We start from the raw sequence: 12,061 nt of genomic DNA on the forward strand, positions 1-12,061 counted from the left end.
TTTGCACCATTTGAAAGCAAGTTCCTTCACATCAAAATGTCTATTTATGGATTATGTGTCTATTTTTAGTGCATAGCTCAATAATAGTTCCTCAGGGCTCTGTGCGCTGTCCACTTTAGTTTCAAAGCAAAATGATGTTGACAGTTTGTTTGTTTTGTGCTGGAAGCTTAGCACATTGTGTTTAGCAAGATCGCTAAGGGTGGTGTGTTGTAATGGTTAAAGCTCAGGGTTAGTAATTAAAAAAACATAACCCATCATGATCGCACCCCAGCTTTCTTGCCCTTGCAAAAGGTTACGCTGCAATGCTAGGGTGGTTGTCAGAGATTTGCTGTGTGGTTGCTAAGGCGTTCAAGTGCTAGTGGTTTTGGTGTGTGTTTAGTTGCTATGTACTGTATAAGAACGATCTGAAAAGTAGGTGTTCAGTTCAGTTGTTAAACTATGGGAGTCATTTGGTAATAGCCTACTAATATTGAAGGAAAAAATGAACTGATCTGTATACAAACACTTAAATTACACTCAACAATTTTTTTTATATAATAATAAAGTTATAATATTAACTTTACAATTACATAATCATGTTTCTACTCCAATTCGTTTTTTGAAATATAAACATTTAAATGGTGACTGTCATAAAAACGTTCTAGATTTATTCATACATAGCCTTCATGCATTAAATAAGAACAATAAAAATGAAACACTGATGGAGCTATTCTATGTGACATGATACGGATTTCGGGATGTTGTCCTGTATCTTTTAACACACTTTCAGATGCTCATTCATGTCTATTCGCGCTGTTACTTATTTTAAGGCGGAAGAGAAGATCAGTTCATGTTTGCTCCATGCTGCGGCTTCCTTTGAGCAGAGCTATGGCAGAGTGATCTCGCGCCACAACAGCAAAACGGTATTTATGTTTTTGAATTTCGTAAGAAAAAATGGACGTAATTTGAAATCTGAGACTTTGTTTCATATCAATAGTAATAAAGCACAAAGATTATTGCGATTTATTGGATGGGATGCGCGCTGTAATGTCCCGTTCATTCATCAACTGAAACAGGATGACTAATCGATTCTTGGGATTTAAGAATCGATATTGTTTCGTAAAAGTGAGAATCGATTAAAATTGAGAAATCTATATTTTTTTACCCAGCCCTACCCTTTTACACAAGTTGGTATGATTCTTTAGGGTCTTCATGTAACATACTTTGGTTAAAATTCCTCAGTGTTTGTGTAAAACACAATTTTTGTCTCCTCAAAAACAGCTCAGAAAACAGCGACCCGTTTCGGTTCATGTCTCTTTAAATGATAATGAGCTACTGCTCACCCCACCCCTCTCTTCTGTGGGACGTGTAGACTAAGCGGCAACCTCCCCCAGGCTGAATCCGAAATCGCCCCCTATACCCTTAAATAGGGCACTACTTGAGGGGACAACCATTTGTAGTGGCGTCCGAAACCATAGTGGACGTTATTGAGTGCACTCATTTTATCCCACATTGCACCGCAATAAAGAGTGTACAGCCGATATACACACAGCGGCTGTCCGAATTCGCTCACTTGTTTTCATTCACTCCTTCAAATGAACTGTATTAGGGGGCGATTTCGGATTCAGCCCCAGTTTATCTTGAAGCCAATACGGAAGTGAATTAAACTGCAATGCATCTACTCACCGCTAGGGACAGGCACCAAAAGGGAGCAGAATCTCATTGAGCACCATGTTAAAAATGCCCAACTTTACAGCAGAATAAAACATGTTTACAGCCTGGTAAAAATTGTGGTTTTGGTCTATACGGCTAAATTGCCCTTCATGACAACTGTGAGGGGGGTGATTTTTTTTTAATACAAAATCTTAAAGTTCTGCATAATTAAGTGCATGGCCATTTTGAGTGACAGGTGGATTGTCGTTTGTCTGCTGTCTGTTAGTCATCACGTCACCCCAGCTCCACCCACGTCCCGCCTCTTTGCCCATTTTCTGTTATCCGGGAGTGACGTATGGTGATGCGCTGCCAAGATGCTAATGGCTTCAAAAACTCTTCAGAAACCTACGAGTGACATCACAGACACTACGTCCATATTTGTTTACAGTCTAGACACACGACATGTGAAGTGCTGCCTTGGCAGACAGCGTACAATTGGCTGAGGGCAGAAATATGCTAATATGGGACAGTCCGTCAGCGGTCGTGGGTGGAGCATGAACAATATGACGTTATATTGCTCAGAAAATCAAAACGGCTTGATTATTGAGAGTGTTTAGGGGACATTTTGAGGATTAAAAAAAAGAAATGAATGGATTTTTATCATTTATAGGGTGGTTGTGTCCACACACTGCAAAGACTTTTTTTTTAATTTTGCATCCGATGACCCCTTTAAGAATTCTCTTATGCTCACCAATGCGGCATATATTCGATCAAAAATACAGTAAAAACAGAAATAATGTGAAATATTTCCTATTTGAATATATTTGTAATTTATTCCTAATTTATTCCAAAGATGAATTATCAGAAGCCATTTGTCCAGTCTTCAGTGTCACATGATCCTTCAGAAATCATTCTAATATGCTGATTTTGTGCTCAAGAAATATTTCTTATTATTATCAATGTGAAAAACAATTGTGCTGCTTAATGTTTCTTTTTAAAATGTGGTAAACCCTTTTAGTAGAAAGTTCAAAAGAACAGCATTTATTTGAAAAAATAATTTAGTAAAAGGATTTATTTAAAAATCGTAAGTATTACCGCTTAGAAAATACTAGTAGCACACCTCTTCTCTACAAGCCACTTGATTTTGAGATATCATTTCCATTTGTAGCACAAACAGAACAGGAAAAGTCATGCAATAAAGCTTAACACTTAGGGTCAAGGGTTCAAATAATTTTGTATATAAAAAGCGTTTTTTTTTTCTAAAGCGTATGAATTGTATTAAAAGCCCTGGTCATGTGATACAGTACATCAATATTCTAGGATGAGGAATTGGTATCATATTTGTACATGTGTGTTTTATGTTTTACTGAGTGTATGCTTAACATTTCAAAAACTTTATCGCGCATGTACACTCGGCTGGGGTGTCTCATGGGAGTGTTGTTTTTCCAAGCTTTTTAGTTTGCTCCCCTCCTAATTACCTAAAACTGCCTAATTCTGTGAAGCTCACACTTATACTTACGTAATACTAGACTTGTAGTGCACACACATGGCCCCAGGCACGTTTTTTGTCTCAGGGTCATCTCAACAGTGGCGACACGAGAGACTCACAGTGACATTATAAACCTTTGAAGCTCTGAACGGGGTGTTTTAAAGTTTTAAAAACATTCAGAGGAGCCTAAAGCTCATTATTGATCAAGAATATATGTGTAGTGTTCATGCGTAAGGGAATAAGAAAGAGTTTGGCAGGCCACTAAAGGCGAAGCTAAAAAACGAGGCGCCTAAAATCAAAGAGTTGCCCGGGAGCTCTGCCGTTTCATCCGGGATAACTCTGATGAGCTTGAAGTAAAGGCTGCCACTCTGATGTCAATTTTATTTTAGGCTTTTCTATCAGCACAAGAGTTCAGGAGCCACAAAAAGTCTCTTAAGAAAATGTTACCCCCATAAGGTGAAATATTAACCGGGCTGTTGCTGAAGTCCTGAATATCTCGGACTCACAGCTGGTATGACACACAGACACAAGACAACTGTCTATGTAACTTTTACAGCATTTCATAATGCATCACAAAAGTTCAAAGAAGTTTCAGGGAAAGAAAAGGATGACAGATGAAAGGTGATATGAAGGATAGAACTATCAATGTGTGTGTGTTTGCTTGAGGCTTTTCAGACACATTGTGACCTTAAATATCTCAGAACTCATTCTCTGCTGTGGAGTTTATTTCCACTGTATGATTCAGTACAAGCATCAGCCTGAGACTAAAAGACACATGAAATCGCTTTATAGGCACAGTTTTCTTTCCTGTGTTGACATTTCCTGTTGAAACGGGAAGTTTGGGAAGGATATATCGGACTTGTCAGCTAGTAACATTTAAAATTTAGTTGTAGTACTTTTAATTTAATTTAATTTAGGTTTCTATGGTGTAGCTAAGCATTTGCTAGAGTGTTTTCTGTTTTGGACTTTTGCTATAGTGTTCTGGATGGTTGCTAGGTTGCTATTTTATTTCTTACTTTATTTTGTGCTTGGTAGTACACTAGCATATAAAGAAAAACCCTTATTTTGTGTAACCCTTAGAGGATTTTCTTTTCCCGAAGAATGTTCGTTCGCATTGGACTAAAACTGACTTTGCTCACAGAGGGTATAACTAGTTCCCAAAATTTTGTGGATCATTTTTGTACTTTTGTTTTTTTCCCCCACCTTGTTACACTTGTGATGTTCCTGGACAAAAAAGACCGGCCTACAAAAAATAGCTTATAAACCTCAGTTTATGAGTGAAAAAAAAAGTAGTTGTGGATAATTTTGTCAATATTCAATACAATATGAAAATTGGGACTGTTTATCACACTTATGCGCTTGAATTTATAACCAGGTTTGTTCTGAAATGCTTTTATCTTGTTCAAAATGGAACAAAGTCACACTGGCAGTGTTCCCGGTCAAAAAAATTACTTATAAATCTCTCGTAATGCTATATTATCACATATGCTATAACGCTAACGCTATAATTAGTTCTTTCAGTTAGGACAGATTTTGAATTTATTTTTGGAACTGACAGATTGTAGGCCCCATTTTTGTCCAGGACCACCAGAGATGTTACTTTCAACACAGCATAAATTTAAATTTTGATTTAAATGCACAATCATAAACTTTTTTCCTATGTTCGGGTGTATTTATCTTATAAATTGGGGTTTTTCCTTTCTTTTTGTTTATCATCATCTTTTACGAGGTACCTCCGACTTTGACTTCATAGATGTAAAAATGCTAAGTAAGGAGAGAAGATAATAAGCTGCCTGATTGTAAGTGGAAATTGACAGTGTAGTACAGAGGACCAAAGATGTTAAAGGAATAAAAATGTTAAGTAAGTAGAAATAAGAATTAAGTTTCCTGAGGAAGGTTCTCCGAAAGACTGAGTTTTGGACCAAATGTCACAGGCTGATTTGCCAGTTTTCAACTGTTTTATAGGTACAAACAGCATTACAGTTGCAGTTGGTTAATCTGAAGGTGATGATACACAGGGCAACTTTTTTGAACAATGTTGCCAGACAATGTTGCTTGGGCACTTTCCCATTGAGAATGGCCAACAAATTTCTATCTGGATACTTTAGATCGGTCGTGGGCGCTGTGTCTCACCTGGTTGCCTGTTGACGGCAACATTGCCCAGCAACATTTCTCAAAAAGTTGTCTTGTGTATCATCACCTTGAGATGTAGCTGGAGTATATCTCAGTCATATTGCTACGGTATGGTGGACCCACATACGTTTAAAAACGAATAAGGGGCGTTTTGAAATCGATTGTAGGAAGTAGGATTTAACTAGTCTGCGTTCTGAAGTGTTTTAAGTGTTTGATGGACCTCTTTGCTGAGTTTGTTAAGGTCATGTCATTATTTAAAAAAAATATCTGTATGTATAATGTGCTGGTTGCTCACAGTCAAAAATGCTGTATTATGTTTATGCAAATATATTGTGTAGGTGCCAGTTGTCACAATGTATTTTAAGGCTTGACTCACTGATTGTATACAGTGAAGCAGTGGTGTGTTTGTGTGTTTGTGTGTGTGTTGGCCTTGGTCCAGAGAATCCCACACACCCTGTGTGAAATGTACAGATACACTCCAATCCCACGCAAAAGCAGATCAGAGGGGTTACATCACAGTGAAATGTGTCTGCAGTCAAGGAGAGCATGAGTGAAAATGTGTTGTGATCTGATTGCTCTGACATTGTGGGAGACTTCAAAACGACGTTAAAACAATACGATTGCATACATAGAGCACTGGACAGGAATCAGAGGCGTCTGTGTGTGTGAATGGGTCGTCTTGTGCCGCACACTAACTCTCAAAGTAATAACATTTTGTCTAATCTTTTGGATTAGGACACGGCTGATAAATTAACTTCCTTTTAAATTAAGTACAAACTTCAAAGCAGCCTATTCACAGTAATGTTATTTGCCTCGCAGTGGTTTATGAAGCTCCTCCCTGTCAATTAACACATTACGTTAATGTCTGCTGCTGAAATTAGCATCTCCTCTCAGTGGGCTGCCGCTAACACGCTCATTGTCATTTTCTCAGCTGCTATTGTCCCATTATTTTTCAGGGCTATCCTACACTTTTATAGCATTGTTTTTGTCCTACAATGTTTAGTCGAGGTATATGGCAGTTTTACGTCTTCTTTTCCCAATCTTTCTGATGAATTTTAAAGATACAGTAGCAGAAATGCTATGCATGATTGGCCGAACATTTGCCTGTGCAATGAGTACACTCTCAGAAAAAATGTGTATTACAGCTTGTTGCTGGAGCAGACCCTTAAAGGGACGTCTTTGTACCTTATTCACACATCAAAGTTCATAGTACAAGTTCAGTTCTAAGGTACTAAAATGCAACTTTTAAGGGTTGATAGATACAAAGTTGTACTGCCACTCTGACAAGCTGTTGTACCCCTAAAGGTACAGTTTTTGCAAAAAAAAATTCTAACAACTCTTATTTGCAGTTATCTCGTCCTCCCCGATAACAGCCAATTTGGCCAGAAATATGCCCTGCAACTGTGTTTGTCTTCTAAAGGTCAAGGAAAATCCTGTTTTCCATGATATGACCCATTTAGATTGTTTCTAAATTTACTCAAAAAGTCAAGTAAAGGTCATCTTAGGTCCTGATCTTCTTCAGGAAGTTCTAAGTGGTGGGTGTAACCGTTGCCAGAGTGTGTTAATAACTGACTTTACATCATTGTTAGCGATTTAAAGTTTGCTTCCGGATTTATTTGACAGTGAAATGTTTATGCAGAGACTTCAAGAGTTGATAACAATTAGTTTTCGGTAAAATAAGTACAATTACTTTTAGTTGCTGTTTGTTAATGTTCTTATCACTGCAAAAAAAAAGTATTTCACTATATATATTTTTTTTAATACAAACTTCCTAAAATCATGGTAAATCAGTATAATGATAAATTACTAAAGCTAAAGCTAAAGCTATATACTGTGTTGTGTAGATATATAAACAAGAAACCATTGGCCAAAGGGGTAGGAAAAATAAACTAAATTAAAATAAAACATATATTCTATATGAAAATAAATTACTATAATTAAGTTGCAATTAATTTTATAATTATTATGTATATTTAGAATACATTTATTTGAGTGAAAACTAGTCGAAATACTGGTTAATAAAATGACTTTTGCAGTAACGCCTCTCTGAGAAGAGTGAGTCTGAAGTGACCAAGAACAGAGAAGTTAGTGTTTCAGTGTTCAGGTTCAGGTCTCAGTGGCCGAATATAAGGGCTCTTATACAGAGAGAGCTAAAATGTTCTGCTCCTGCTGGACTCCAGCTGTGCGCTTCAGTCCCGGCTGTTCATTCTGCTCAAATCCCACTGCCTGCTTTGATCCTACACACCCTCAGCACAGCAAAGGAAAGCCCCCTTTATCATCTTCCTGCCAGCCCAACCAACAATGCATGGAAGTGAGTCAAACCCATTTTAACTGGTCCTGCTCTCTGAGCCCCCGGCCTTTACACGCTCACCAGACAAAGACCCTCACAGAGGACGTTCAGCCCTGGCTGAAGCTTTCTGGGGTCAGCGTGGCACGCCATGGCGGGCTTCTCCTTGTCGATCCAGAACTTGCAAGGTGCAACTCTAACTCTCGTGCCGCTGTGTTCCCTCGTCGTAGTTCCTCTGACCGGAGGAGGAGGTGGAGGAAGAATGTGGGGTGACGAAATACTGGTCTGCTCTCCGACTGTCGCAGGAGGTATCCACAGCCTTTATCTTAGCGGTGGGGAGAGGGACACGAAATGGAAATGAATTGAAATTACTGTTTTTGGAAATTTTGTAAACTCAGTGAACTGCTTCACTGCCTAACTGAAATGAAACCTCTAAAGAGATTTATTTGAAATGATTTGATACTCTACATAGACAGCAAACCGCATGGGAGATAATGCGATACTCTAATAAGCTGAACAACACTGCAAAACTTTTCTTTGTCTTATTTCCAGTTAAAATATCCTAAAATTCTTGAAACTAGATACATTTACTTGAGAAGCAGTGCTGCATAAGTTAAGATTTGTTTGTAGATAATGTGCCTTTAATATGTGTATTTTGCCATGATGCACTAGCAGTTTTCTTTCCACTTGTTTTCAACTTATTTCTAGTTTTAAGGGCGTTTTAGTCTATGCATAGCACACCCAATTTTATGATAAAACAGTGAGTTTATCTATTAATTTTAGCAATGCATGACATAAATTGCTTGTATTAGGAACAGCCTTTGCAACGGAGCCTGTGATATTGATTGGGTTTCTTTGTGTCAGTATCTTTATTATGGATTCAGCAAAGATCAGGTAAAGTAGATAAAATAATCTACTAGATTTAGCTAATATATTTAGCTACAAATGCAATTTAATCTTCTTTTCATGCATTCATGTATTTACAGTATATGGATGTGAGATGTGTAGATGAAGTTTGATTATTCCATTACTCCAGTTCTTACTCTCTTTTCATAGCCAGTAGCAGATGTTCAATGCAATTCAGTGTAGACTTTCCGGCTCCGAAGCCATTGTTCAATTTAAGGTCAGAGATTTGGATCACTGCCATGATACCTGCAGTCTTGCTGGAGCTGCATCCATTCTTTTTAACTTAGCCTACCATTAATGGTGCATTTGTCTCGTATTTCATCAAGTGAAATCTTCACAAGTGTGCTTGAATGTTCTCTAATGCACTATTGGCAAATGCTTGGTTTAGTTTGTTTAATTGGCCAATACAACAGTGGTCTTAGATTTATTCTGAGATTTCTGATGCTTCTAAGCATAGATGTATGTTGTCAGTTATAATGCAAATTATGTAATATGTTTGCACTATGTATACACTAAAAAGACTTCTTAAAGATATAGTGTGTAATATTTATGAGGATCAATTGACAGAAATGCAATATAATATACATAACTATGTTTTCAGTGGTGTATAAAGACCTTACATAATGTACCGTTATGTTTTTATTACCTTAGAATGAGTCATTTCTATCTACATACGCCGTGGGTCCCCTTACAGTGAAGTCACCATTTTGCACCACCATGTTTCTACAACCCCAAATCAGAAAAAGTTGGGACAGTATGGAAAACGCAAAAAAGAAAAAAAGAAGTGATTTCTAAATTTACTTTGACTTGTATTTCATTGCAGACAATATGAACACAAAATATTTCATGTTTTGTCTGGTCAACTTCATGTCATTTGTAAATATGCATCCTTTCCTGTCATTTAGACCTACAACACATTTCAAAAGTTGGGACAGTAGCAATTTAGGGCTAGTAATGAGGTAAAATGGTTAAATAATGATGTGATTTGAAACAGGTGATGTCAACAGGTGATTGTAATTATGATTTGGTACAAAAGCAGCATCCAAGAAAGGTCTAATCCTTTAGGAGCAAAGATGGGCAGAGGATCGCCAGTTTGCCAACAAATACGTGAGAAAATTATTGAAATGTTTAAAAACAATGTTCCTCAAAGAAAGATAGGAAGAGATTTGGATATTTCACATTCAACAGTGCATAATATAATTAAAAGATTCAAGGAATCTGGAGGAATTTCAGTGCGTAAAGGACAAGGGCGCAAGCCTAAGCTGAACAACCGTGATCTCCGATCCCTCAGGCGGCACTGCATCAAGAATCGTCATTCATCTATAAGTGATATCACCACATGGGCTCAGGACTACTTTGGCAAACCTTTGTCAAGTACCACAATACGTAGTTACATCCACAAATGCCAGTTAAAACTGTACTGTGCCAAAAGGAAGCCCTATGTTAACAGTGTCCAGAAGCGCCGTCAACTTCTCTGGGCTCGGAGGCATCTGGGATGGACCATCACACAGTGGAAACGTGTACTGTGGTCAGATGAATCAGTATTTGAGGTATTTTTTGGGAGGAATGGACGCCGTGTGCTCCCGACCAAAGAAGAAAAGGATCATCCAGACTGTTACCAGCAACAAGTCCAAAAGCCAGGGTCTGTCATGGTATGGGGTTGTGTCAGTGCCCTTGGCAAAGGTAACTTGCACTTCTGTGAAGGCACCATTAATGCTGAAAAGTACATAGAGATTTTGGAGCATAATATGCTGCCTTCAAGAAGACGTCTTTTCCAGGGACGTCCATGCATATTTCAACAAGACAATGCAAAACCACATTCTGCACACATTACAAAGTCATGGCTGCAGAGGAAGAGGGTACGGGTACTTGACTGTCCTGCCTGCAGTCCCGACCGGTCTCCAATAGAGAATGTGTGGCGCATTTTGAAGCGCAAAATGCGACAACGAAGACCCCGTACTGTTGCCCACCTTAAGACTTGTTTGCAGGAAGAATGGGACAAAATTACACCTGAAACACTTCATCACTTGGTGTCTTCAGTCCCTAAACGTCTTTTAAGTGTTGTGAAAAGGAATGGCAACATTACAAAGTGGTAAATGCTTTACTGTCCCAACTTTTTTTGAAATGTGTTGCAGGTCTGAATGACAGGAAAGGATGCATATTTACAAATGACATGAAGTTGACCAGACAAAACATGAAATTTTTTGTCTTCATATTGTCTGCAATGAAATACAAGTCAAAGTAAATTTAGAAATCACTTTTTTTTATTTGCGTTTTCCATACTGTCCCAACTTTTTCTGATTTGGGGTTGTACAGTACAACGACATCTTTGTCCCGTGTCGGCCGCCGTAGATTCTCTATGTGCTTCGAAAGGGAGGGGTGAGCGGTGGGTGGTTGCAATTCGCAAATTCGCCGCTAGATAAAATTTACACAGTGCACCTTTAAAGAGTTTATATACATACATTTTTACACACACACATTGTGTTTTCATGTTTTATGGGGACTTTCCATAGACATAATGATTTTTATACTGTACAAACTGTATATTCTTTCCCTAAACTGACCCATCACAAAAAACCTTCTGCATAGTTTTTTTTACATGTTCAAAAAAACATTATTTAGTCTGATTTATAAGCTATTTTCCTCATGGAAAATGTCCCCACACGGACAAGGAGTTTGGATATTACCATGTTTGTGGGGTCATTTTGTCCTCATAACATAGGACCTGGGGCCTGTACCATGATGGTAGTTTAACAAACTCAGGGTTACAGGACTAGTTTAGAGTTGACAAAACCAAACCAATCTATTCAGGCTTTGTTGGTCCCATGATGCTGATCATCAGCTTTCTCTGTCAACTCAGGCTTTGATCCTGAGTTTAGGAGTTTAGCTGTGACATCAGTAGTGAACAGCCAATCACACGCTGTGGATCAGTAAAAGAGAAGAGAAGCAGCAAGATTAATTTCTCTCTTCTGCAGAATATTACATGATTGAAAAATATTAAGAATTTAAACAAATTTACACAGCAAGAAGAAAAGAGCCGTCTATAAAAGAGTACAACTTAAAGAAAATATTCACTACGTCAATCAAGTAAAAGTTATGAAGTTAGTTTAGTATATATATAGAGAATTGAGTAATGTAGTAATTTTTATAGCTTTATTTATTGATTTTAAAGCTTATTTGTATGACCTTTGTATAGGCTATTTATACTAATTTCAACTAAGTACCTTTTAATGATTGATTAACTAAAATGATACATGTGTAATTGATTTGGGGTATAATAATTACATAAATGATATCTAAATCATTCAAAATTATTATTATTATAAATAAGCATTGTTAAAAGCCAGACACTTTAGTCTTTAATAGCCATTTGCTATGTAGTGACCTTTAATTTGGAGTAGAAACAGGGGGAGTGACTTTATTGCATCAGATGTGTGTCACTTTGCTCACAGCTTATTGGTCCAATTTCAGTTTGATCTCTTATCCAGAACATAACCTGCCCTGGAGCAGGTTAGCCGTGGAGCGTAAGTTACTATGGAGATGAACACTGCTAAAAGCCAAACCACTTTAATGATACCTAAATCCCAGGATTAGCACAAACTAAGCTTAAACAT

At 37.7% G+C, this 12,061-nt stretch overlaps 1 protein-coding gene across 3 annotated transcripts in view; it reads left to right on the forward strand.

Annotated features, from left to right (window-relative positions):
* Positions 1-12,061, forward strand: part of prkcz (protein kinase C, zeta) — a 185,946-nt gene that overhangs the window by 80,136 nt on the left and 93,749 nt on the right. The gene's annotated exons all lie outside the window — the stretch shown is intronic.

The sequence above is a fragment of the Gobio gobio genome (assembly GCF_949357685.1).
Source record: "Gobio gobio genome assembly, chromosome: 10".
Taxonomy (NCBI): Eukaryota; Metazoa; Chordata; class Actinopteri; order Cypriniformes; family Gobionidae; genus Gobio; species Gobio gobio.